At 47.0% G+C, this 26,302-nt stretch overlaps 1 protein-coding gene and 1 non-coding gene across 2 annotated transcripts in view; one reads left to right on the forward strand and one right to left on the reverse strand.

Annotated features, from left to right (window-relative positions):
• LOC142575054 (4-pyridoxate dehydrogenase-like) overlaps positions 1-26,302 on the forward strand; it is a 237,371-nt gene that overhangs the window by 145,390 nt on the left and 65,679 nt on the right. The gene's annotated exons all lie outside the window — the stretch shown is intronic.
• TRNAI-UAU (transfer RNA isoleucine (anticodon UAU)) lies at positions 440-531 on the reverse strand. The gene is given in 2 exon segments: positions 440-475; positions 494-531. It is a non-coding gene; the product is annotated as a tRNA-Ile (tRNA).

Here is a 26,302-nt window from a genome sequence, read left to right on the forward strand (position 1 = left end):
CGAAAGCTTCTTCGCGCCTTCAGCAGTGTTGCAGGTAAACCGCCCACACATGATTCATTTGATAGGCGCCGAGCGCAAGAACCTCGGTGGGCGGAACACGTTGAAACACTGGCTCAAGAAAATCCTCTGCGCGATATGGTCTACCTTTTACATCATCATGTAGACAAACGGTATTTTGAACAACGTACCCAGTTAGCAGTGGGGGCAAAATGATTGCATAATGCTGCGACACTTCATTCCTGGAACCGCGGCTATGGTGGGCCGCTACATCCGCTCCGGCGGAGCTCATATCAGCCACGTCCGTACACTACGGTGGCCGAAAGTCAGCTCCTGTGCCACTGGGGATTGCGGGAGCCGAAACCTTTGTGAGCATATATAGGGTGGCAATGGAATGATAAATTGGCGTTTGTATGCGGTGTTTTTTCTCGAATGTCTAATATTCCCCAGGTGAGGCTCGAACTCAGAACCCCGGCATGGCTCAGGAGAACTGTCGTATAACTACCGTGCGCTAACCAATTGCGCCACTGGGGATTGAGTGCAGCAGAAACCTAAGTGAGCATATATTGGGTAACAATGGAATGATAAATTGGCGTGCGTATGAGGACTTCTTTCTCGAATGTTTAATATAAAAGAATATTCCCCTGGTGAGGCTCGAACTCACAACCCCGGCATGGCTCACGAGAACTATCGTATAAGTGCCGTGCGCTAGCATTCTGCTTTCTTTTTCCTTATTGTCATCTTGGACTTATAATACAAAGTAACATTAGATAAAACACTTCAGCCGCACTTGGGCTGACGCGAGTGGTGCTAAAATCTTTTCAATTGCACTAAATCATCAAGTAGTGGTATCCACTCTGGTGGATCAGTCTGCGCCCTGAAGCATTCTCGAAGATAAACAACACTTTCGATAAAGTATTCACGTATGGAACTACTATTTATGTCTGCATGTCGCACCTGCATTCGAGTTTTCCACAAACTGTGGAGGCTAAGAAACATAATTAAATTGTAGGCCACTTCTTCACTATTGACTGGTAAGTACCGGATGCCGTAAGGATTTAAAGGGAGTTTGTTTGTAATCGTCCTCTGAAGGACATCCCAATTAAAAATTGGATCCCAGCATTCTAGGAAAGCATGTTATACTGTCTCGGGCATCCTGCATAAAAAGCAATTTGTTGTCCATGGCAGGAATAGCCCTTTATCATGCAGCCAGGTTTTAACAGCCAGCGTACCGGAATGCAGTTAAAAAAAGTTTTGACCGCAGATCTAACAGGCATGTTCTTAACTCCTTTAAAAATATCTTGCCCTGGGTCTCCAAAGTGTGGTACCGGAAACATCACGTCAACAAGCGCTTTGTACAACTTTTTCTTATTAAAATTGCACAGGTACGCAGGGCTGAAACGTACTGCCAACATATACGGAAGAAAAACCTCGCGCAAGTATCCTGTCACAGCACCACACATGTTATCACAAGAGACCATCCTTCCAGGGAGCAGTCTCTGTAGGCGCACTTGCATAGCAGTTCTTAGAAAGGGGTCACTTTCATCATGCAAAAACATAAATCGCGAGACCACTTGACGCAAAAATAGATGCGCCAGGCCAAGCCCTCCGCTTTTAACTGAAACAAACAGGTAAGTTCGGCTGGTTCTTTCCCAGGTGGATGCCCAAATAAAACAGCAAAAACACGATGCACTTTTTGAATAACTGCTCGCGTCGCACACAGCACACTCATGACATACCAGAGCTTCGAAATCAAAAAGACATTGCAGATAAAGTTACGGGAAAACATTGATGGCTGTCTTCCTTGCCACGCGGCCGCTTTCTCTTTCATTCTCGAAGTTTGTTCTTTCCAGTACGAGCTCGGATCCCGATAACAATCCAGGAGCTCTCCTATATACCGCGTTGGCAAGGTGGACCATCGAAGCAGAGAAAAAGCAACCCGGTGTTACGTCCCATTCGCCATGCCAAAAACCGGAACATTTTTCCCAAATGATCTGACTTCCAGTCTGAGCGCAGAATTTTTCGACCACACTCGAGACTTCGCAGATGCTCTGTCTATCAGCGCAAAGCACCGCTATATCGTCCGCATACACGAGTACTTTCACGTGTGATGACTGCAGTCTGTAACCTGAAATTTGTTCAGAGTTGATAATTGCCAGGCATAGCCGCTCCAAATACACTGCGAAAAGCAAGGGGGAAAGCGGGCATCCCTGTCTTACTGAAGAACGTACAGCAAGTTTGTCAGTGAGATCGCCATTAACTCTAATGCGGGTCATTTAGTTCTTGTAGGACATTTTTACGCCCTCTACTATAACGTCCCCTTAGTTTGGAATGTTCCAGGATGGATAAGGAGTTTCGTGGGAGACGCGGTCAAAGGCTTTCGTCAAGTCGATCTGTATCACTACTATCTGACCGCCAACACGCTGCGTGCGACATGAATATTTGTGGCAATGCTACGGCCTTTAATTCCACGCGTCTGATGAGGCCCACCAACTTCGTGATCACAAACTCCATTCTTTTTGCTTGAACCTTCATAAATACTTTGTAGTCGACGCTGGTGAGACTAATCGGTCGATATGACCCCACCAACAGTCGTTCTTCCGGATCATCAGCCTTGGGAATTAGAACAATGTGGGACGTATCGAAAGACAATGGAACCTGTTTGCGTTCATAAGCCTCAGTTATCACATGGAGCATGCACTATGCAACAGAAAGCTTAAAGGTTTTATAAAAGGCCGCACTTAGCCCATCTGGCCCAGGAGCTTTCCCATGTGGTAGGTCATCTATGGCTTTTTCTATCTGCTATAAAGCGATGGGCAGTTCAAGACGTTCCTTAATTTCATCATCTAGTGTCAGCACCAGTCTTAAAAAGTCTACGTGAAAGCCTTCTATGATTTCGAGCTTATTGCTAAGAAGTTCCGTGAAATGTTGGGCTATAGCGCTCTGAATGGCTCTCACATCTTCCGAAGTCCGGCCGTCATATCAGATGCTCCTAATTTCTTCCTGGCAAGCGTATCTTTTCTCGTCCGAGAGCGCTTGTTTTGTTGGCGTTTCGCCAGCCCACAATTTTTCAGGCCTTTCGCGTATGACGGCGACTCTATATCTGTCGGCGTCAATTCTTTCGAGCTGGCATTTCACTTCCCGTATTTCTTTCGTGAAAGTTCCCGGCGCGCTACTTTCCATGCTCAGCATCCATATAAGTTGCCCATTCAGTTCTTTGCCTTTTTCTTTCTCTTTATAAGGAGCCACGCTGCTCTTTTCTATTGCTTTCATTTTTTACCCACTCTTTGAATCCCTCCGATTCAGTTGCAAAACTAGCTGGCTGCGCGTCTACCAGTTTGTCTAGCTTGTTCTTGACTTGCATAAGGAACCCTTCATCCTCCAAAAGCTTTGTGTTCAGTTTCCATAAGTGCCAGTTAAAACGCAATTTCCTGCCCTTCATTCCTAAAGTCGCACTCACGAGGCAATGATCACTGAAAGGCGCAGGTTTAACGTGATAACTAGAGCATAGCAGCATAAGATCGAGAGATACATACATCCTGTCAAGTCTCGCATGGCTCTCCCGCTGAAAGTGCATGTATTCTGGGTGGGTCCCTGTGAAGAACACATTGCCAACATCCTCGAGACCAAACTCATGGACAAAAGTATTCAACACTTCAGAGCTCTTGTTTCTCACTGGCCTACACTTCACTCTATCAACCGCGGCTTACACACAGTGGAAGTCACCGTCTGACATTCAAGGTCGCAAATCGAATGGAGTGATAAGATTGACAGCCATGTGTTAAAAGAAGAAACGCCTCTGTACGCATAGTGCCTATCTTCATGGTTGACGTAGCCTTCCTCACGACTGCCAGAACCTCTTGACACCGGTCGACCAACAACCGGCGCTCACACCGACCAGAACTCCGTGCTACTACGGAGGCGGTTTCCCCGCCTGCCGTGTTTCAGCAGGAAGGTTCGGCCGCGGTTTTAAAGTCAAGCGTCTCAATCCACCTGCCTTCGGTGGAGGCTCATCGCCACCACCACCAGGCTGCAGCTTCACGTCGACGCGTTCTTCATGCGTACGTTTCCCAGCCATGGTGCTCGCCGCTTCCTGGTTCGTCTCCATGGCAACAATGCTGGGGGTCTCCACATTGCTTTTTTTTGGCGACCGTAGCTTTCGCCGCCTCCTTCACTTTGTCATCGTCGTCCTGTTCAGGCGTATGCTGCGCCTGTACAATACCATCTGTTGTGCGGGAGGTCCCCGCCTTCTGCTTCACCAGAGGCGTGAAGTATGGCGCTGTTGTTGTCCACCTGCACGGGCTGCGTCCTCCGCATCCCTCTCGTCCATCAGCATCTCAGAGGAGTCCTTCCTGGTTCCCGGCCCTGTTGTGTTCGCGTAAGCGCGAGCACACTGATCTTCTTCGTGCCCGTAGAGTCGGCAGATTCCGCAACACGGGACTCGACATTCCTTGCGGATGTGGCCTGTACCACAACAGCGAAGGCACAGCGAGGGTCTCTGCCTGGTACCGCGACAAGCACCAACTCACCGCCAACGGTCAGCTGGAGTGGCAAGTCGTCCAACTTCACGCCCGCTTTCAACTTGAGGATGACGAGCCGGGTAGTTGAGCCCTTCTCTGTCATACCTTGCACACGCCAGCGCTCCCGGCCTACTTCGGTAACTTTTCCATAGGATGCAAAGGTGACACGCACGTCCTCATCAGGCACATTGTGTAGAAGCCAGTGGAGCTTCAGTCGAACGTCCTGGTTCGACGGGTCGATCACCAGGCAGCGCCGGATTTTTACACGCAGCCCCCGATGTTCGAGATCTTCTTTACTGCGTCAGCGTGCTTGAAAGTGATAGCCTAGACCTGGCTCATGCTCTACGCCCCAGGGAGATAACACCCGGAAGAAGCGAATGGTCTGCCAATGTGTCACGGAAATCTTCGATCCGGTACGGTCGGACCGTAATATCAGCGTGCAAAAAAAAACTGTATTTAAAACATAACGCCCTGTTGGCAGACCTGGCAGAACAACCTGGTAGGCGCCCTCCAGTTCCATCGCCCTGTTTCCACGGCAAGACAAGGCCGCTGAAGACACTCCAACGGAGTCCGTCATCATCCGTCCGTCACGCTCGGTGGCCGGAAGCAGAATGCCGCGCTAGCATTCTGCATCCGGCTGCCGAGCTGTTCGCATCGTAGGGTCATGGCCTCTTCCGGGGCAGCGACAGCGGCCACTTTTGGTAGCGGAAACAGGATTACGGAAGATGATAAGGAATATGCGTTCATTTTGCCTCAACTGCCTAAAGGACGAGTTGCAGGCATATTGTACAGGCATACGAATGAAGATACGCGTCTTATGGTACAGGTATGGCATATCTATAATGCTGGAAGTGCGTGCGTGAGTCAGCCTTCGATTACTTTACATAAGGAAGAGATTAAGTGTCTTAACAGTTATCTCTCACGTAGACCAGCACTTGTACCCGACTGACACGTGGTGTTACCATTCCTGAGCATGCGCAGATGAGTTTTGTGTGTTCTTTTTTCACCTCAGTGGTCCCTTAAACTGATAGTCGGCGTTCGTGTTGTCCAATTCTCTACTCTTGGGTCCTGTCTGCACGCCTCACTTCTCTTTTGCATAATGACTTTTTACCAACTAGCTCAGCTTTCTGTGGTTCTAAGCGATTAACACCGTGTTTTTGCACGGTGATGTGCGTGCGAGACCATACAAGGGCAAAGATTTCAGGGACGCCCTACTGCCGACAGGCCTGCTGCCTGATGTGGTATGCATAGGTGCGTACCAGGTAAACCACGTTTGGGCGGTGACCCTGAATGATGCGACTGCGACGAAAAGACTGGTTTCTCTGCAAGACCTGCAAGTGAAGGGACGGCGGTGCGTCATCGTTGAGCCGCACAACCAGTAGATGAAGTAGGCTCCACTGGCTGCTGTACGGCTTGGCCGACGAGGACGTCCGGACAGCAATCGCGGCTTTCGGCAAGGTGGAGGAGGTGAGCCGGGAGCGGTGACGAGTCGAAGGCATGGGAAACAAGACGTCGACCACCAAGACTGTGCTCCTCAAGCTAAAAAGCGGCGTCAAAGTTGAGAACCGTCCTCATCAGGTCCGCGTCGGCGGAGAGTTGGCCTTCGTGGTCGTGCCTGGTCGACTCATGCAGTGATTGCGCTGTCAAGGCACGGGGCACGTCCGCCGAGAGTGTAACGTCCCGCGCTCTTCCAGGTGCAGACGTTTCGGCCACGATGACGCTGACTGCATCAAATCCTACGGCGCCGTGACAGTACCAGCAGCGAGTGAGGTTGCTGCTGAACACGTCATGAACGCTGTCGAGACAGAGGACGCCGCCATAGAAACCGGAGACTTGGTTTCCACAGTGACATTCAGAGGGTCATCGACAGCCGGCACTGAAGGCACGGCGGGAACACGGGTAAACTGGTACAGGTCCTGCCTGCAGTGAGCATAGCAACGGGGGCCGTAAACGAAGACGCACCCGACAACGACACGACGGCAATGCTGCAGGAGAAGGACGGCAACGACGGTGAGCGGACTGTTACTCTCGGGTGCCCCAGTCAAGCGCCCCCACGACGAGACCAAGGACAGGGATGGTGGTGCCACCAGCACCAGCGAGGGGCCGCTGACGAAGGCGCCTCAAGGAAGGCGGATGGGCTACAAGCCAAAGCCTAATGTACCACCTGAAAAGAAGCCTGTGGGCAAAGCGGCCTCGCCTAACGACCCAAACAAGCCGGGAGGTCCCGGAGGCGGTTAGCCGAGGGCTAATCGTGAACGGTAAGCACCATGCTTCGGGCCTGCTTTTCTCTTTTGTGGAAGATGGCTGAAATACCGTCCCTTATTACTGCCAGATTGAACATGCGAGGGTTGGCGGCTCGTCGTAGGCAAATTCAGGTCCTACGGTTGGTCACTGACCACAACATAGGCGTACTAGCCGTCCAAGAGACTAAGGTTGACGGAGAGGAGCAGACCAGGAGCCTGGTACGACGATTCAGGCACATATTTCGCGGTGGTTAGCCATGCGGTAGGCACGTCTGGGGGTGCATTCCGTTCGTCAAGAAGCTGCCTAGACTGCAGATTCGAAGTGTACATTCCTGCGAATCTGAAACGATTGTCTTTTGTGATGTTTTTATATGTAATATTGAATTCCACGTCTAATGCGTCTACGCTCCGAATTCAGTGAAGGAGCGTGTCTTGTTTTTTCGAACCTTTCTAAGCGTGTCGGTTGTGATAAACGCGTTATGTAGTTAGGGGACTTTAATTGTGTGTTGAATGCCATAGACCGAGTGAATAATGCCGGTGTGCGGGACAATAGCTGTAGCGTATTCTCAAAACTAATAGGTAAAAATGAACTTGACGATGTACTCGAGTGTCTGGAAGGGGGGGCGTGAAGTTACATTTACTCGTTTTCAGGGCAGTAGTCATGCACGACTGGGTCGAATGTACATGTCATTGGATATTATTCAAAGATACCGCAGTTATTGTGTAGTGCCCGTGTCGTTTTCGGACCACTGCCTCGTAAAAGGTCACATAGGTGTAGTGAAAAGGAGACATACTTTTAATTGGGGTCTGTGGAAAATGAATGCCTTGTTACTTAATGATGAGTGGTTTGCCAAAGCAGTAAGGCAGGCGGTTAATGAAATAGTCGATGATGCAGCGGTAACAATAACAGAGAAGTGGCAATGTTTTAAACAAAGATTATAAATAAAGCCACAGTACCATCGAGTTGCATAAAATTTGAGGGAAATGAAAGAAAAGGACATAAGAAGGCTACTTAAGCAGCTGATAGCACTGGGGTGTAGAGAGCCTGGGTGATGTGCGAAACCATTAAGGGAAAACTTTAACAGTTCGACAAAGAGCGTTATCAAGGTGCCATCGTGCGTGCGCGAGCACGTGCACTAGCGGCAGGGAAGACGCCCTACTCTTAGTCCTACCATGTCACAATTTACAAGAAAAATTCAGTAACATGGATACCAATACAAATAAATGTAAACAATTATGTCCTACAACACAAGAACGTCGACAAAGAAGAAATGGTACTTATGTTTATGAAAATCCAAGCAATGACAAAAAAGAATGTGCATCCGATTTGTGCGTGGAAGCTCGGTGGAAACCTGAGCTCATACCATCAAGTGATCTGCTAGTCAGCTGCAAGCCTCTTAAGATGTCATTGTATATTTTTTACACGCACTATGTTAAGCTGCATTAAAACAAATCCAACATCTCTAAACATAAGTAAATCACGAAGCAATTCAATTAATGAATTGCAGTGGTCGTTAATGCAACGAAGTGCAAGCTCTGAATGAGCTGGCCAAATTGGGTAGTGAAAAACAACAATGTGGTTCTCTACACCTTGTTTTTCTGGCTTTCGCTGTAGCATTAGAATACACAAGAAATTTCACATTCCTGACATTTCACCCTGTTAATTTTTATTCCATAATGCACAATACTTCAGCAACAACAACAATGCTGTCTTTTAGTCGTAATAGTGATAGAACAAGAAATTTTACTGGAGCCAATGCTTCGACAAGAAAACTTATCTCATTCTCTTTGTCGAAACATTGGCTTCAGCGATGCTCCTTGTTCTACGGCTCTTCATCATTTCAAGTCTCTCTTCCTGTGTACCTCTGTACTTTAAATGTTGTATCAATGAAATTGTAATAACGAAGAATTAGTAAATGTAGCTGATGAAGAACTTGGGCTTGTTGGTAGATAGCGACAGAGTAACAGCGCAACATAGACATACGGACAAAGGAGGCTTATGTGTGTCGTCTCCTCCAGCCATGTCTCTCCTTTGGACAATTACTCTATCTCGATGTAAAAGTATTACCCATTGCACAATAATGCTGAAATGAATAAAGGCCAGGAAAGTGGACACAAAAATTACAACAAATAGCATCATATGCTAATGAGATATGCAAAAAGTGCCTGCTACGATCTGTCGCACCCATAACGTGCTGGATAAGATGGCGCCTTCTTCTGGATGTTGCCATTTCTTGAATACCTAAAATAAAGTACATTTAAAAATTACAAAAATACACACTACAACAGTAGTAGCAGAGGAGATAACGCATTGTGTAGTAAAGGAAAGTAAACTAATCTGATACACCGCAGACGAAATTTCCTTTATTAAATTAGTAGAAAAATACACCACGCTTCATTTCATTCAATACTGTGAGCGTTTCTTGGTACAAGTAAAAAAGGTATTTCTGCATGAAAACAGTCAAATAGTCGCAGCCTTCTACTTTTACAACATATGCTACAGCGACTAAGCCAACCACAGCTGTATATACTTGAAATTGTTATATGCACATTACAATAGCCAAGACAGGATAAACTTGGGTTCATATGCAGCTCACCGGGAGGTACAACTTTGCAATCAACTCATTTCTGCTGGCCAAATATCTGCACTAACATAAGACTACAAATAAAAAGACCCTCTTTTTTATAAAACACCGGACTCAAAATAGAAAATCCAGTAGGAATACCACAAATTCTCTACATAACACAGCCAGGTTTTGTAAGCCTAGTAGGATTTACTATATAATGGTTGCAGCAAATTCGTGCTTTTAAATATTTGCAAACGTGAAAATAAAAATTACATAAAAATAATAACATTATACATCGGCTTATATTGTGAGCTAATGTGTTTCCGACTTGCAGCCAAATGCACATTAAATTTGTTCTGTTTCAGCGCTTTTAAAGCATTGTGTCTGTTCGCTCGTGCATGCAGCCGCCTTACCGCTACGAAAATATCTGTGCTGCCACATCGCCTGACACTGCCATACAGCGTTGTAGCGTTTTTATTATTCGCGGTAATATACCTGAAGCGCTAGTGAATCTTGAGAATACACAAGCTGTTTTTTCGACAACCTGTCTTCGCCAGCGAAAGTCACACTGGTGCTAGTATTGTATCTACACTTCAAGTTACGCAATACTTGGTATTCTACGGATTTTTCGATGCGACAGGCCACTCGTCATTGGAGTCGTTAAGAACGGTGTTTATCTATGGCAGTACAGCTTTGCTATAATTTCAGATGCTGTCCTGAGGGTTCCGTCTGCCAGTAGTATTTTCGCATACACACGCGCTCGCATGCCTACGAAACGTGTGTGAACTGCCAAGAGAAACGTGGCGCAAAATGTAGCCGTACCGGAAGGGCCGAGTAACCGCCGTTTGTAAACTCGGAACAAAAGCTGATATGCCTACCTGAGAGGTTAGGAGAAATATGGCACAGGTCACTATCCGCTGGTGGTCCTTCGTATGCATCTGGTCGTCGCTGCGTTGCGATCTCCCATATCACAAGGAAAACGCAGTGCTAAACGCAACACTTCCGGCGCTTGTGACGGTCCGGCGAGCTGCACTTGCTCGATGTCGGCAAAGACGAAATCGGCGACACGCCGCTGCTGGCGGCGGTCCTCCTCGTCGCAATCACACAGCACGGACAAACGTTCCCACCGTAACTTGCCGCAACGTCTGGTTGCAGTCGCCCCTAACGCAGCGCTTTGAGAACCACTCCATAGAATAAAGAACCACCACTCGACGACAACGTACACGTGCGAGATGCAACGCAACTGCAAAATGGCGTCATGCTATTGACGGCTTCGGCTTTGGATCTTTCGTATCCGCACAACTGAGCAAAACAGTTGCGCTAGTTTCGGTTTTCTTTCCTCGTGTTGAAATAAAAACTGTTTTGCTCACTGATAATTTTACGTCACGTAACTAATGTTCACGAATGAAACAGCCATGAATTTAACACGCGTCTTGAAATACCCGCTACGTTCACTTCGCACAAGCAAAATTTGCTCTTCCAAGTGTGGTTACGTTTGAAATATCTATCGTTTGGCTGTCGGAGCGTGCTCGAAGTTGGGAGACGCGGCGTAATTGTGCTTAATTTGCTTAGCTATAACGGTGCGGCTGCCCTTGATCTCTTTCGAGTGCAGTTTGCACCGATGTAACGTATAACTACAAAGCCGCCGACGTTACTGAATAATCTAGTGCACCTCAAGCTGCCAGGACTCCGGTATTTCCTCCACAATTTCTTGCGACTGCGTTCCGCTGCCACCAAATGCGAGCGTAGTCATTTGGCGAGAGATTTAGCAACGCATTTCCCAGAAATATCGTTCGCAGCTGTATCACGTCGTGGAGAAGCGGCGCTGTTGGTTCTTAGTAAAATTTTCTGTTTATTGCGAATTTTGCGATAGCAGTTATATGGACACAGCCGTCGAAATATATCTGTCGGTGTTACCGTGAGCTTACGTGTAAAGTCAAGTGCGATAAGATCCTATTCCGCGCGGTTGGCTGTGCGCGTTAAAGGAAGTGTTCGAGGCTGAGCCGGGCTGGATGGGCGCCCGAAGGCAAGTATCTATAGGAGGTCACGTGATAAAACGCGCGCAAACCGGGAGAGGGATGCGCTAGTTCAGAGCGCTTCTCCTCCTCTAGGCGTTGCTCCAGCCCGGTCTTGCGCCACCCTCGCTCTGTTTTGGAGATAATTTCCGATGGATGCAAAACTGGGGGGGGGGGGGGGCGGGTGCGTTCAGATAGCGCAATTTTTCGGAGGCGCTTTGAAGGAAGAGGCAGCAGAAGCGTTCGGTTCGCTCTGTTGGCGCCCTTCATCACGCCAACGCTGCGACAACGAGTGTTCGCGTTCATTGAGTGAGATCTGGCGATGTTTGCTCGAGCGCGCGTGACCCAGTGCTTGCTAATTTAAGGAGTAAGCGAATGTTTACTGCAGTTCATTCAGCCGATGAAACTACGAACCTTGGTTCGTGGAATAGTTCGTGCAGTGGTTCATGCAGCATTGGGGTGAAACTGCCATATTTTTCTTCTGATTTTTCTAGGGGGTTCCAAAGCAGTGTTGCGTACGCTAATATTTGTTTCTGGTCGCGGAATGCAACGCACTGCGGTAGCCCAGTGGCTTTGGTGTTGCGCTGCTGAGCTCGAGGTGACGGGTCCAATCACAACCGCGGCAGTCGCATTCCAACGGGGTCAGAATGCGAAAACGCGCGTATACCGTGCATTCCGTACACGTTAAATAACCCGAGCTGCTGAAAATAAATCTGCAGCTTCCCATTACCGTGCGCCTCATAACAAGATATTGATCTCGGAACTTAAACATTCAAAATTTAATTTTAAGTCGCTTAAGCGTGTGAGGTACCAACAAACATGGTCAAGGAAAATCAATATATAGAGTTCGAAGTAATTGCAGAACAAGACAAGGATGAAAGAATGATACACCGCATTACAATAGGACAGGTACCCGAGGGCCTGCCTAAAACAGAAGAGGTTATCTGGTATTTCTTCTGCTGCATTAAAATCTTTCTCTCGCCAGACTCATCTCGAATATCAGAGGAATCGCGATCTTCCACGACGACTCTTCGCGTACTATTGAGAGTCGAACGACCCATGCGCAAATGTTGACTCTTGTTTTCTTACTCTACTCGCGCAAAAGTGGGTCTTCGGAAGAAAAAAGAGTCAAGTTGCCGTTACTCACTTTTTACTCTCTTTTTTCTTAGAGTGTGCGGACGACATAGCGGTGTTTTCCGCTGGTAGACAGAGCATCTGTGAAGTCACGAGTGTGGTCGAAAAATTCTGCGCTCAGACTGCAAGTCAGATCAATTGGGGGAAACGTTCCGGTTTGTGGCATGGCGAACGGGACGTAACACCGGGTTATTTTTTTCGGCTTCGATGGTCCACCTTGCCAACGCGGTATCCAGGAGTACCTTTGGATTGTTATCGGGATCCCAGCTCGTACTGGAGAGAAGAAACTTCGAGAATAAAAGAGAAAGCGGTTGCGTGGCAAGGAAGACAGCTATCAATGTTTTCCCGTGCCTATATCTGCAATGTCTTTTTGATTTCGAAGCTCTGGTATGTTATGAATGTGCTGTGTGCGACACGAACAGCTATTCAAAAAATGCATCGTGTTTTTGCTGTACTTATTTGCGTGTCCACCTGGGAAAGAACCAGTCGAACTAACCTGTTTGTTTCCGTTAAAAGCAGAGGCCTTGGCCTGGCGCATCTTTTTTTGTGTCAAGTGGTCTCGCGATTTATGTTTTTGCGTGATCAAAGTGATCCCTTTCTAAGAACTGTTATGCAAGTGCGCCTACAGAGACTGCTCCTTGGAAGGGTAGTCTCCTGTGATAACATGTGTGGTGCTGTGACAGGATACTTGCACGAGGTTGTTCTTTCGTGCAAGATGTTGGAAGTACGTTTCAGCCCTGAATACCTATGTAATGTTAATAAGAAAAAGCTGTACGAAGAGCTTATTGACGTGGTGTTGCCGATACCTGTTTATCCGACACCACACTTTGGAGGCCCAGCGCAAGATATTTTTAAAAGAGTTAAGAACATGCCCGTTAAACCTGTGGTCAAAACCTTTTTTTAAACTGCATTCCGGTACGCTGCCTGTTTAAACATGGCTGCATGATAAAGGGCTATTCGTGCCATGGACAACAAACTGCTTCTTATGCAGGAAGCCCGAGACAGTGGAACATGTTTTCCTAGAAAGCTGGGGATCCCATTTTTGATAGGGATATCCTTCATGGGACGATTAAAAAGGAACTCCCTTTAAATCCTTACGGCATCCGGTACTTACCAGTTGAAAGTGAAGAAGAGCCCTACGATTTAATTATGCTTCTTGGCCTCCACAGTTTGTGGAAAACACGAATGCAGGTGCGACATGCAGACATAAATACAAGTTCCCCACGTGACAACTTCATCGAAAGTGTTGTTTATCTTCGAGAATGTTTCAGGGTTCAGACTGATCCACCAGAGTGGGTATCACTACTTGATCAGCGCAAATGAAAAGATTTAGCACCACTCGCCTCAGCCCAAGTGTGGCTGAAGTGTTTTATCATATGTTACTTTGTATTATACGTCCAAGACGGCAACAAAGAAAAAAAAAGTAGCTCAATTAGTAGAGCATCGCACGCGAAATGCGAAGGTTGTGGATTCTGTTCCCACCTTTGGCAATTTCTTTTTTCATCCACTTTAATTTCCAATCATTTATCGTTTCTTTATTTCATTTATTAAGCACAAGTACTATCACCTATGTTGTCCTTGGTGTCAGTGTTTGTTGGCTTCTTATGATATGACTAATAAAAATCGGGTAGCTCGGTTAACCCCCGTTCTTCTCATTCATTACATAACGAGGGTCTAGAATTCGGCAACATTGATGCCTTCAGGTAGCATATGTGGGTTTATTGAGCAGTTGCCTTCACCCAAAAAGATCACGTTCTCGTGACGCTTGCGGCAAAGAGGACGTTCCACGTCCGCCGCCAAGGTCTGTGAGTGGTGGAGCTGGCTAACACTCCCAGGGTTCTACTAGGACACATAAGAAACATATGTTGCACATGGACACATATGTTGCATAGGAGATAGAATGGTTCTATCGTCGAGAAATTTATTGATTTCAGAAGCAATAATATGTTCTAAAAGTTTGCAACAAGGTGAGGTTAGTGAAATGGGACGATAGTTTGCCACTAGTGATGGATCGCCTGTTTTTAGTATCGGAACAATACGGACAGAAAGCCAGTCGTTAGGAAGCACCGCCGATGAAAGGGATGCACGAAAGATGATTACGAGAAAGCGAGATAGCATTTCAGCGTACCTGTGAAGAAACACGTTTGGTAGGTTATCAGGCCCAGGAGATGATTTTGTTTTAATGTTCAGAAGCATAGAAAAGACGCCAGACAAAGAAATAAAACTAAAATCATTGTTGTGTGCTACGCCATTCGCACGAGGGGAAATGGGCGAGTTCGAAAAGACACTGTTAAAATAAGCATTGAAGTGAACAGCGATATCTTGTTTAGCGACGACAGGATTGCCCTCATGCATAATATGGTCAACTGAATTACTTTTTTTACTAAGATAACCCCAAAACTTGGAAGCAGCAGTTCTGATGAAGTTAGGAATGGTGAACTGGTAACAGCGAAGTTTAGCAACACTGATAGCCTTATTTAATTTTGCTTGGTAGGGTTCTACTATGTCACGAGAAAAACCCTGTCGTCTTAGTCGTTTGACCTTTCTCTTTATGTGCACTATGTCACGCGTCATCCAGGGAGTAGCTCTATACGTTCTCTTGGTTTTATTTGGAATGAGGTTGTCAATACAGTGTGTACAAATATTATTAAATTCATCCCAAGGTTGAACGGTGTTATGTCCCCTAAAACTGCTAAGACGAAAGTCAAGATAATCCAGTATGCTCTCATTCCTGGCGCGTGAAAAATCGTTTACAGTAATAGTTTTACAGTGAGTAGCTCTGAGAGGATCAAGGTAGCAAGAAAAAGCCACAAGTTCATGATCAGAAATGCCATGTTCAACAGAGACAGAATAATTATCTAAAGTCCGGCTAATAAACACAAGGTCAAGTACTGAGGCAGAAGTAGTGCAAAAAAGTGTTGGGTCAGTAACCACTAGCTACAAGTTGTTCATCAAGATTATATTACGCATCTGCTGATTATTTATATTAACATCAGCGCTAGGAGTTCCGTGAATCCAGTCAACTCCCGGAAAATTGAAATCACGTATCAGCAAAATTTTTTCGTGCACAAAATTCGCCATGTGATCACGCAGATCATTGAGAAATTGCGGAGCGGAATCGGGAGCGCGGTAAACAGCAAAAATCAAAACAGAAGCATTATGGCATAAAATGTTTAGAGAGATCACTTCAAGATTATCAGCTTGACGTAGGAGAACTGCCGAAATATCTTGTCTCACCAAAATAGCAACACCGCCACCTCTAGTAGCTCTATCACGACGGAAAGCACGGAAATTACAGGGAAAGACATCCGTATCTTCTGTTTCGTCATGCAGCCATGTTTCTGTGATGACGAGAGTGTGTAGGTTACGCGCAAGAATTATCGCGTCAAGCTGATTACTCTTGTTGATAAGACTGCGTGCATTGATATTTAAGATTCGGAATTCTTGAGGGGGAGCAAGTCAGTCCTTTTTTGAAGCACTGCGATAGTCGTGGATTTTAATCCTGGTGTTCATCATTCCATATAAAGTATTCATTGTTGACCCGTAGTTTCGCCTCTATCAAAGTAACTTTTTTGCCCTCTTTCTTTTCAGCCTTCGCGCTGTCCCAAAGCAATTTACGTTTTCTGAGGGTTTCATGCCAATAATCATTTTGTACTGAAATTCTGGTCCCTTTTAACTTGTGGGCGTTCTTTAAGATAGCACGTTTTTCATTGAAGTCCTGAAAGAACATAATAACGGGTCTTTGTTGACCAGTCTTCCCTAAACGGTGGATTCTTCCAATCGAGCTGCAATTTACGTTTAGCATATGGGAAAATATGTCAGTCACAATTTTTTGCTTAAGCTCGGTTTCTGTTTCAGCGGCTTCCTCTCGAAGGCCAAAAAGTACCAAATTGGAACGCCTACGCCTACCTTCCAATTCTACTATCTTGGTTTCTAGAGATTTAACGGTTTGTTCGAGTTCATCAACACGAGCGACACGCTTTTCTAAAACAGTGAAACGATTGCCCAAATCAGCAAAAAGTTTTTCTATGTTATTCTGCTGCGTTCTAAGCATAGCCATATCTTCAACTAACTTAGTTTGTCCTGCCAGTATTTCTTGCAGCACTTTTTCAATATCGGGGCCTGGATTTGTCTTAACGTCAGCGCACAGCAAAAGTAAACACATACAGTACATTTGGTAAGCAATACTAGCACAACGCCGGGGGCATGGCAAGACCAAATGACAGCGGCAATCGCTCTTAAATGAGGCAGAGTAGTAACTAACCTGCATGAAGCAGAGGAAAGGCTTGTGAGGCCACATGCCCGCAGTTGGTCCGCCGTGCCCACTGAAATTGTGCAGCTGCAGTCGTCCTTTTGTACAGCAGCCCACTGATGTCACATGATGTGTAGGTGGTGCTATGGTTGGATTGCGCGGGACCAGAGCTGGCGTGACGTGGAAGGAAGGTGTTTCGTGATAACTCTCCGTCGTTGCTGACGTGTTAAGAAAACACGTGGAAGGAACAGGCACATTTTGGCAGCTTGAAGATCCGGTAGAATAACTGTTTCGGTGATACGTCGCTCCGGTCAAACCAAGAACGAGCACCTGCATGAAGCAGAGGAAAGGCTTGTGAGGCCACATGCCTGCAGTTGGTCCGCCGTGCCCACTGTTGTTATAGTGTTTGCCATCTTGGATCACGTTAATGTCGGTTCCATCATCACTGAGGGCGTAGCCTTGGCGTACAAGAATTGCACAACCAGACTAATTGTTAATAAGTCACTGGGGGCCCCCATTAACTTTATGCTTTCAGTGCGTGAAGGCTGTCCCCTCAGCCCACTTCTGTTTGTTATCTATACAGAGGCGACGAGTGTGGCAATCAATGAAAATGGCAAAATACATGGCTTTAGATTGACAGCGACAGAAGGGAAGTTACTGGCGTATGCAGACGACATTGCAATGTGTTGCATAGATAAACCAAGCGTAACCGAAGCAATATCTGTATTAAATCATTAAGTCACGGGTAGCAGAGAGAGAGAGAGACAGAGAAAAGGGGAAAGGCAGGGAGGTTAACCAGAGAAACAGATCCGGTTTGCTACCCTACGCTGGGGAGAGAGGGGGGCAGGTAAAGTGGTAACAAAGTAGAGATAAAGAAATAAAGGAGCATAGACGCACAATTACAATCGGCCACCGTCACCGCATACTGTCACCGCACAACACAGTAGCACTTGCAGCACTATCAACATCTGTTCAGGCTACAGCCGCTTGTCCAATTCTGTCGCCCTCAAAAACCGCAACAGTGCCCTCGTCGCCCTCTGCTGCTATGGCTTGTGATGGCGACATTTTAAAATAAGTTCCTCGGTGAGAGGTCTTCGGTCGAAGCGCGCTATCGCGATTGCGAGTGTTTGTCTCTGTAAATATTAGCGAGGACCCTCACAAAGAAGGTGTTGAATAGTCTCCTCGTTACCACAGTCCTCACACGAGGCGTCGTCGGCCCATCCAATTCGGTAAGCAAAAGACTTAGTGAAAGCCACCCCTAGCCATACTCGACAAAGCAGGGTAGCTTCGCGACGGCAGAGTCCAGCTGGAATGCAAAGGCGTAGAGAGGAGTCAAGATTGTGGAGTCGGTTGTTTTGAAAACTTTCTGCGTTCCACAAGGAGAACGTGATGTCACGGCTGAGCATTCGAAGTTTTCTAGCGGCATCTGCCCTTGATAAGGGTATCGGCTCCTCTTAGTCCCCTTGAAGAGCCGACCGAGCAGCGTTATCGGCGTGTTCGTTCCCTATGACTCCGCAGTGACTCGGAAGCCACTGAAATGTCACGCGGTGTCCTTTCTCCCTTAACGCATGGATTAGTTCTCTAATCTCAAATGCCAGTTGTTCGTGTGGTCCGCGCCGCAGGGCTGATAGCAAAGATTGCAGTGCTGCCTCTGAGTCACTGAATATTGACCATCTTCGAGGTTGTTCTTGGCTGACGAGACGAAGTGCAGCGCGAAGAGCTGCAAGTTCCGCAGCCATCGGTGCCGTTGGATGACATGTCTTGAAACTGATGGTGGTGGCTTTCGCTGGGAAGACCACGGCTCCAGAGGAACACTGGAGAGTTGCCGATCCATCAGTATAAATATGTACGTGTTCGGCGTACCTCTCGTGCAAAAGGAGCAGAGTTGTTTAAGGGCAGGTGATGACAGCTCAGATTTTTTCCTGATTCCTGGTATGGTCAGGTGCGCTGCGGGTCGAGCCAAACACCGCGGAGGAATCGATGGTTTAGCTGCGGGGTTGAAGCCCGCTGGAAGGCAGGTGTAATACTCCGAAATCGTAGTACAAAATGATGCATGTGGCCTTTCTGACGCTATTGTTGACAAATGGTGAAAACGGGCACGGGAAACGTGCCTAATGTGCACTCTCAACACTTCTACCGCAATGTGTGTTTGTATAGGTTGGTCCTGGGCCATCGCAATAGTCGGTGCTGTCGATGTGTATTTTGGCTAACCAAGACAAACGCTGATAGTCCGAGCTTGAATAGCCTGTAGGGCACGAAGATTTGTCTGGCAGGTGTTCGTCAGTACAGGCAAATTGTATCTCAAGAAGCCCAGAAAAGGAGCCCTGTTCAATTCCAACATTGCATTCAGTGACATTCCCCAAGTCTTTCCTCCCAGAAACTTGCAAAGTTGGGAGATTGCTGTCAGACGCTGTTTCAAGTAGGTCACGTGCGGGCTCCATGAGAGATCTCTATCAATGTTTATGCCAAGAAATTTGTAAGTCTTCTCATAAGAAATTATCTGGGCATTTATTGAGATGGCGTAGGGGGTCATTGGTTTGCGAGTGAACGCCATCAGTGCACATTTGTCTAACAAGATTTCAAAACCTTGGTTGCGGAGGTATATAGCTGTTAGAGTAGCAGCTTTTTGAAGTCTTGCACATATCTGAGGACGTGTCACACGTGAGGTCCATATACATATGTCGTCGGCGTACATTGATATCTTGATTGCTGCTGGCAGATGGTCAACGAGACCAATGAGCGTGAGGTGGAATAGGGTAGGGCTTAGTACACCGCCTTGAGGAACAACTCGGTACGTGTAGTGTCGTGCGGTTTTACTATCACCGGTACAGACAAAGAACGATCTCGTAAAAAGGTAATGAGAAATCCATTGGAAAACTCGACCACCTAGGCCAACCATGTCAAGAGCATCGAGGATAGCCTCGTGAGATACGTTATCGTATGCCCCCTTGACATCCAAGAACAAAGCTGCAGATAATCTTTTGCGCGACTTTTGAAGCTGCACGTACGTAGCGAGATCAACAACACTTTCTACTGAAGAGCGATCTCGACGAAAACCAGACATGCAATTTGGTAACATGTTGTAGTGTTCTAGGTACCACTCCAAGTGGGCAAGGATAATGTTTTCCATTATCTTTCCCACACAGCTGGCCAGCGCTTTTGGGCGGTATGAGGTGAGTTCAAGTGGGGACTTGCCTAGCTTCAGGAGAGGGACCAAGTGGCTTATCTTCCATTCTTCGGGAACCATTCCATCCTGCCAAGATAAGTTGTAGAGATGTAACAGTTCTCTCAGTGCGCCATCACTCAGGTTGCTCAAGGCGTGGCAGGGTATTCCATCTGGTCCCGCGGATGAAGAATGCCTACATATAGCAAGAGCCACTTCTAGTTTCTCCATTATTAAAGGAAGATCCATGAGGCCGTCACGTGAAACAGGGATGCGACTGGGGGCTGGAAAGCCTGGACCGGTTGCTTTGCCAGCGATTCTTGACAAAAGTCTTCTGCAACATCAGCCTCTAGCCGCCCCTGGAAGAGCATCAGCGCTTTGAATGGGAAGCGTTGTTCAGGGAGGGAACGTAGACCACGTATGGTTCTCCAGATGTAGGAAAGTGGCTTTCAGGGGTCTAGTGACTGGCAAAACCTTGTCCAACGTCGAGATGCCAATCTATCCACGCGACGTTGAAGTTTCTTTTGTAGTTGTCTGGCTGTCCTAAGGTCTTCGATGGATTTTGTACGCCGGTAACGCCGCTCCGCACGACGGCGGAGTGCACGAAGTTGCTGGAACTCTATATCCAATTCCGTGTGCTTCGACGAAACCGGGACCGTGCACGTGGCGTGTAGCATTGCAGACTTGATTGTTTCCTCTAATCCAGAGGACAAGCCCTCTCAACAAGCATCTTCCATGGTGGAAGTAATATTGGTCCAATCAATTAATCGAATGGTGTTCCGTGGGATGGGCCTGGACATCCCTTTGAGGACAAGGTACGTGGGAATGTAATCACTCCCGTGTGTCTCAATATCCGAAAATCGTTTAACGTATCTTGAGGCAGAGCTGGAGATGAAAGCTATGTCAAGACAGCTACCATAATTCACGCCTCGTGTAAACGTTGGGTTGCCGTCATACAGGCCGTGGTTGCAGGCGAAATTTGCAAGTCTTTGCCCTCTTGCATTTGTCCTTGTGCTTCCCCATGCTATATGGTGCGCATTAAGATCTCCGATGATGACATAAGGAGTAGGGCACACAGACAAGATGTTCGTTAATCGTTTGGGATCAAAAATACTTGAAGGCGATATATAAACGCCTACAAGTGTAAACATGAGTTTGCCCTTTTTAATTGTTAAGCTAACGTATTGATTCTTATCATGAGGCGGAATCGGCTGGCGTACATAGGTCAGTTCTCGACGAATAAAACCGATGACTTTGCTGCATCCATCAGTTGTTGCGGATATAACAGCTTCGTATCCCGATAATCTGACTGGGTTTGACACATTAGGCTTACATATGACAATGATTGGGAACAAATTAGAAGAGTAAATTGGAGCACATCCCTCGGGCTGTGGCGCGGGGACTGGATTTCCGCACCAGACTATTTCGCGAGGGTGATCTGGGTGAAAACTCCGACGAGGTATCTCGGTGTTCCCCTTGACAGTTACAATACCAGTGATGAATATTGGAGGAACCAAACAAGTGACATGAAAGAAAAAGCAGACAAATGGAAATGTACTAACCTGTCTGTTTTTGGAAGAGCGACAGTTCGTAGCATCTTTCTAATCGCCAAGTTATACTATGTTATGCAAGCGTTGTATTGTTCTAGAGTGAATGTGCAAAGGCTGCACTGAGTGTTTGCGGTTTTCATATGGGGTTGAACATCGGAAAGGTGCAGCCGAACAAATTTGTTCAGAAGGGTGAAGGACGGGGGTGTGCGCTTGGCCCATCTTTTTTGTTCGACAACTGGTCAACCAATTTTTCTTTTTCCGCGATGTGCCCAATCCTTTTCTGCGCACCGTATGTCAGCTCAGATTAAGAGACGCACTGCCGGCGCATGTTGTCAGTACGGCAAGCATCAATGGAACTCTTCGTGGCTATGTTAAGGAAGTGGTCGACAGTGTCCGCTTCCTTACTGTTCGTTTTTCAAATAATTAGTTGTGTCAAGCGAAAAGGAATATGCTGTATAAAGATGTGTGGAACATTGTTTTCCCAGGGGCGGTATACAGAGCCATGTACAGTGGAGGAAAAGGACAGAACGTACTTAAACGTGGGAAACGCATGCAGGTGCCCCCAGGTGTAAAATCCTTTTTTTTAGGCTCCACACTGGAACACACTCCGTGAAGACGTTTGTGGAAGAACGAGGCTGTCTCGTCCCGTGGGGTTCTCACTCCTTGATCTGCAAGAAGCCCGAAACCATAGATCACGTGTTCTTGCCCTGCTGGGTGGCTTTGTTCTTCTGGGACGTCTTGAAGCGAACCCTGAAGAAAGAATTACCTGTAAACCCCCAAGGGATCAGGTATCTGTCTAGTAAGGATGAAGAAGGGGTCCCATATGACTTTATTATGTTGAATGCTCTCTACTGTATATGGCGGGCTCGAATGGCTGGGTACCACTGCGAACCCGAGGCACAGCCGGTTCATATATATTTCAAAGAATGTGTGTCGCGGTTTGTTGATACACAGAAAATGCAAGAATGTGCACCGGATTGGCTATCGAGGCTCGAAGCTCTGACAACCATGAAGGAATTTTCATTTAACAACGCCGGTCCTATACGGACGGATGGCATTATTGTAATTTTTGTTCCCAGCTTTGCATTTAAGAAGTGTGTAATATTTGTATATTCTGTGTTGTGCCAAAGGCCGGCATTAAAAAGAAAGTACAGTGCGCTAACCAATTGCGCCATTGGGGATTTAGTGCAGCTGAGACCTAAGTGAGCATATATCGGGTAACAATGGAATGATAAATTGGCCTGCGTACGAAAACTTTTTCTCGATTCTCGAATATAAAAGAAGATTCCCCAGGTGAGGATCGAACTCACAACCCCGGCATGGCTCACGAGAACTGTCGTATAATTGCCGTGCGCTAACCAATTGCGCCGCTGGGGATTGAGTGCAGCAGAAACCTAAGTGAGCATATGTCGGGTAACATTGGAATGCTAAATTGGCGTGCGTGTGAGGACTTTTTTCTCGAATGCCTTTTTTTTTCTTTATTGCCGGATTATCACAGATACAGTACATTCCCTATGCCAAGGAAAGAGCAACACAACGAGTTACATTGACATTACATAGTTCTCGTAAAGCACGTGTTAAAAACTCTTTAAGGTTACCAGTGTATCCAGTACAGGTAACCAGTCTGGTGGTTCAGCCTGTGGTTTATACACGTCTCTTATTTGAGAAACACTTTCAATAAAATATTGTCTGGCTGGTTTGGCGTCCACATCAGCATTTCGTACGGCCGTTCGTGTTTTCCATATGCTGTGTAGGCTCAGCGTCATGATTATGTCATAGGGCACGTCGTTTTCTTTTTCAACTGGGAGAAAGCAGACACCGTAGGGTGATATAGGGAGCCCTTTTCAGCGTTCTCTGCAAGACATCCCAGTGAAATATTGCATCCCTGCAGTCTAAGAAAATGTGTTCGGTTGTCTCAGGCTTTGAATAAATGAGACAATTAAGTGATTACGGTACGAACAGTCCTTTCTCTGGCAACCATGGTTTAAATGGCAAGGTATTGGTATAGAACTGAAAGAAGAACGTCTTAACTGAGGAGCGGACTGTCATGCTTTTAGCACATTTCAACACGTCTCCTTCCGAGCCTACACAATACGTGGCACGATATATGGGCACTGGCAACATAATATCAATCAGATCCTTGTGTAAACGCTTCTTAGGTACATTGCTTAGATACTCCATTGAGAATCTCAGTTTTAGCATTCCAAAAGACATAACGACGTCATGAAGAAAGCCCCGAACACTCCCTTTTTTTGGACATCTGATACAACACATTCAGGAAATACATCCCTCATTCGTAAATGTAAAATTGTTCGCAGAAATCCGTTATTTTGGTTACGCAAAGAAAATGAATCTTGACACAACTAGTTTGAGAAATAACCGACATAAACTTAGTCCCCGCTACGGACTGATCGAAATAAATTAGTTCTGCTGCATCTTTCCCATGTTGAACGCCACACAAACACTGCAAAGACTTGGTGCAACTTCTGCACGTTGGTACGAGACATACAAAGCACTTGAAGAACATACCACACTTTCGCGACTAAAAACACGTTCCAAACTGTAACACGCGCGAAAAAGGAGAAATCCCGCCCATCCCATTTATCTGTTTGTTCCATAACACGTTTGGTCTCCTCGTTCCAGTATTGCGTGGTATCGCGATGATGTTCCAAGGGCACTCCGAGATATTTGACAAGTTTCACAGTCCATTTCATGTTAGCGAAATATTCTGAGGTATTTTCCCACGGCCCATGCCAGAAGCCTAAACATCTGTTCCAATTTATCATACCGCCCATGAGCGAGCAAAAAGTTCTGCTTCTTTAAAGGGAAGCTGAAGAGTCTGTCGAATTCATTAAGACGCTCATATACGGATGCGGGAACCTTATAAACCATGAAGGTAAAATTTGGGGGGGGGGGGGATTTTTCACTTAGGAGCGACGCAATCGTTGGTTAAAATTGCGCTGTAGCTCCGCCCCCCATCGCGCGCCGCGCGCTGCTGCTGACGCTGACGATGCGAGCGGAGACCGGAAACCGCGGCTTAGTGACGTCAACACTGGTGTTCCGCTCCTTCGCTGTCTCCGCGACCGGGCCTGACCGGGCTTATTTCTGCGTGCGTGCCGTCCTAATCTGCTCCGCTCGACCCTACATTCCTTTATTTGTGTGTATATAGGAGTGGTAGTTGACGTGCGCAGCATCAATTGAACTTGTAGGCCGATCATGTCGGCATTCTGTGCAGCCTACGCTTACACGAACACCAGCGGCAGGTACGATGTTCCGATGTTCCATTAGTTCCTGCAAGACAAGAAGGTTTCAGCTAAGTGGGAAGCTGCTCTGAAGCGAAACAACTTCAAGCGCTCAAGAACAAGTGTTGTGCTCTAACCACTTCCGTGACGATTACTACCGGAGTTTATCAATAATGCGTGCTTTTGGTTCTCCTAAAAAATAGTTAGCACGCTGAACGGAAGGTGCATCTTTATCGCCCACCCTTGACGCAGGTTTCATCGCCAAGCGCCGCGAATTTTCTATTCGCACGTGTGTTGTGAAACAGCCTGCATGCAGCTACCATAACGCAGTGCAAGCGTAAAGTTTGCATGTGTTGGAAAGCCTGCTCACGCCATGACGCTGCGCTCCCCCTTCTCTGGCACAAATAAGAAACCGACCATCTCACGTAGCCGACGGAATTCGCCGGTTACGAGTAGCATGCGAATGGCGCGCTGATGAAGGTTCTACACTACACGTGCTACAACAGCCGGTAAACTTTTCCCGCGTTTAAACCATCTGTGTAGATTGCCGACACCTTTCGGGCAGCGCACAAATGCTGAAGATCACATCACCGCTTACGTTCTACGAGGAGGCATGCAGGAACCTAACACTACAGTTATTTGCCCGGAAACGTACTCACTGGAACGCTGAATGCAGCTTAGCAAAAAACATACTCGCCAAAGAGCATTTCCATCACAAGGAGATGCTAACAGTTCGCCTTAGTTCGCGTGGAAAGCAGTGCTTGCACCAGCATTTTTTGCTTCTTGGAGAGGCCGGCTCTTCGCAATCGGCTCGTACATGTAGTATGTACAAGTATGTACGTACGTGTAGTATGTACAAGCATAAACCCCTTACAAGTGATCTTGCACGCGAAAGCGACAGCGCCACAAGCGAGGCGATGGCTGTCGCGTTCACTCGTCGTCTGCAAGCCGAACTCCACGCGAGCGACGGCTATGAGCGACGACTTCCCGGTATGAGGGCAGCAATATACGCGCTGAAACTAGCGTATCAATTTATCAATTTAAGTTGATGTATTTTACTGAAGAAGGAGCATAAAATATTTCTGAAGGTCTTGCACTAGGTTCTTATTCTGGCACGTGTAAAATTCAATAGTTTGCTCGTTCCGTGGGACAAACAGCAGTATTTGAGTTATGTACATCCAGTTTCGGCTTCGCAAAATTGGCTCGTCGCTCATAGTATTTCCGGGCGACGAGCGACGAGATTTCTAGAAACGAGTGATCGAGCGACAACACTGAGCGATTTGTTCAAGCGACGGCCCGTTTTGTCGCTCGAAGCCGTCGCCTGTCACCGTCGCCTGTCACCGTCGCGCGCAAAATCGCTCTCGTAGAGTTCGGACTTAACGCCGAACTCCTCAGAGAAACGCAAGGTCTCAAAAATTTCCATGACCGTCTCAGCAAAACACCACCAAACTACTTTGCACCGTGCTTCGTGTCTAGCGGCAGCAGTCGTTCCGGACGAACACCATTGTTGACGTCACGAGGCGCCCGACCAATAACAGGCGGAAACGAGGCTCGCGAGCGGGGCATGTCTGCTGCTGCACTTTTCGTCGAAATAAAATATGTTTGCGCTCTCTTTCGCT

The sequence above is a fragment of the Dermacentor variabilis genome, chromosome 3 (genome assembly GCF_050947875.1).
Source record: "Dermacentor variabilis isolate Ectoservices chromosome 3, ASM5094787v1, whole genome shotgun sequence".
Taxonomy (NCBI): domain Eukaryota; kingdom Metazoa; phylum Arthropoda; class Arachnida; order Ixodida; family Ixodidae; genus Dermacentor; species Dermacentor variabilis.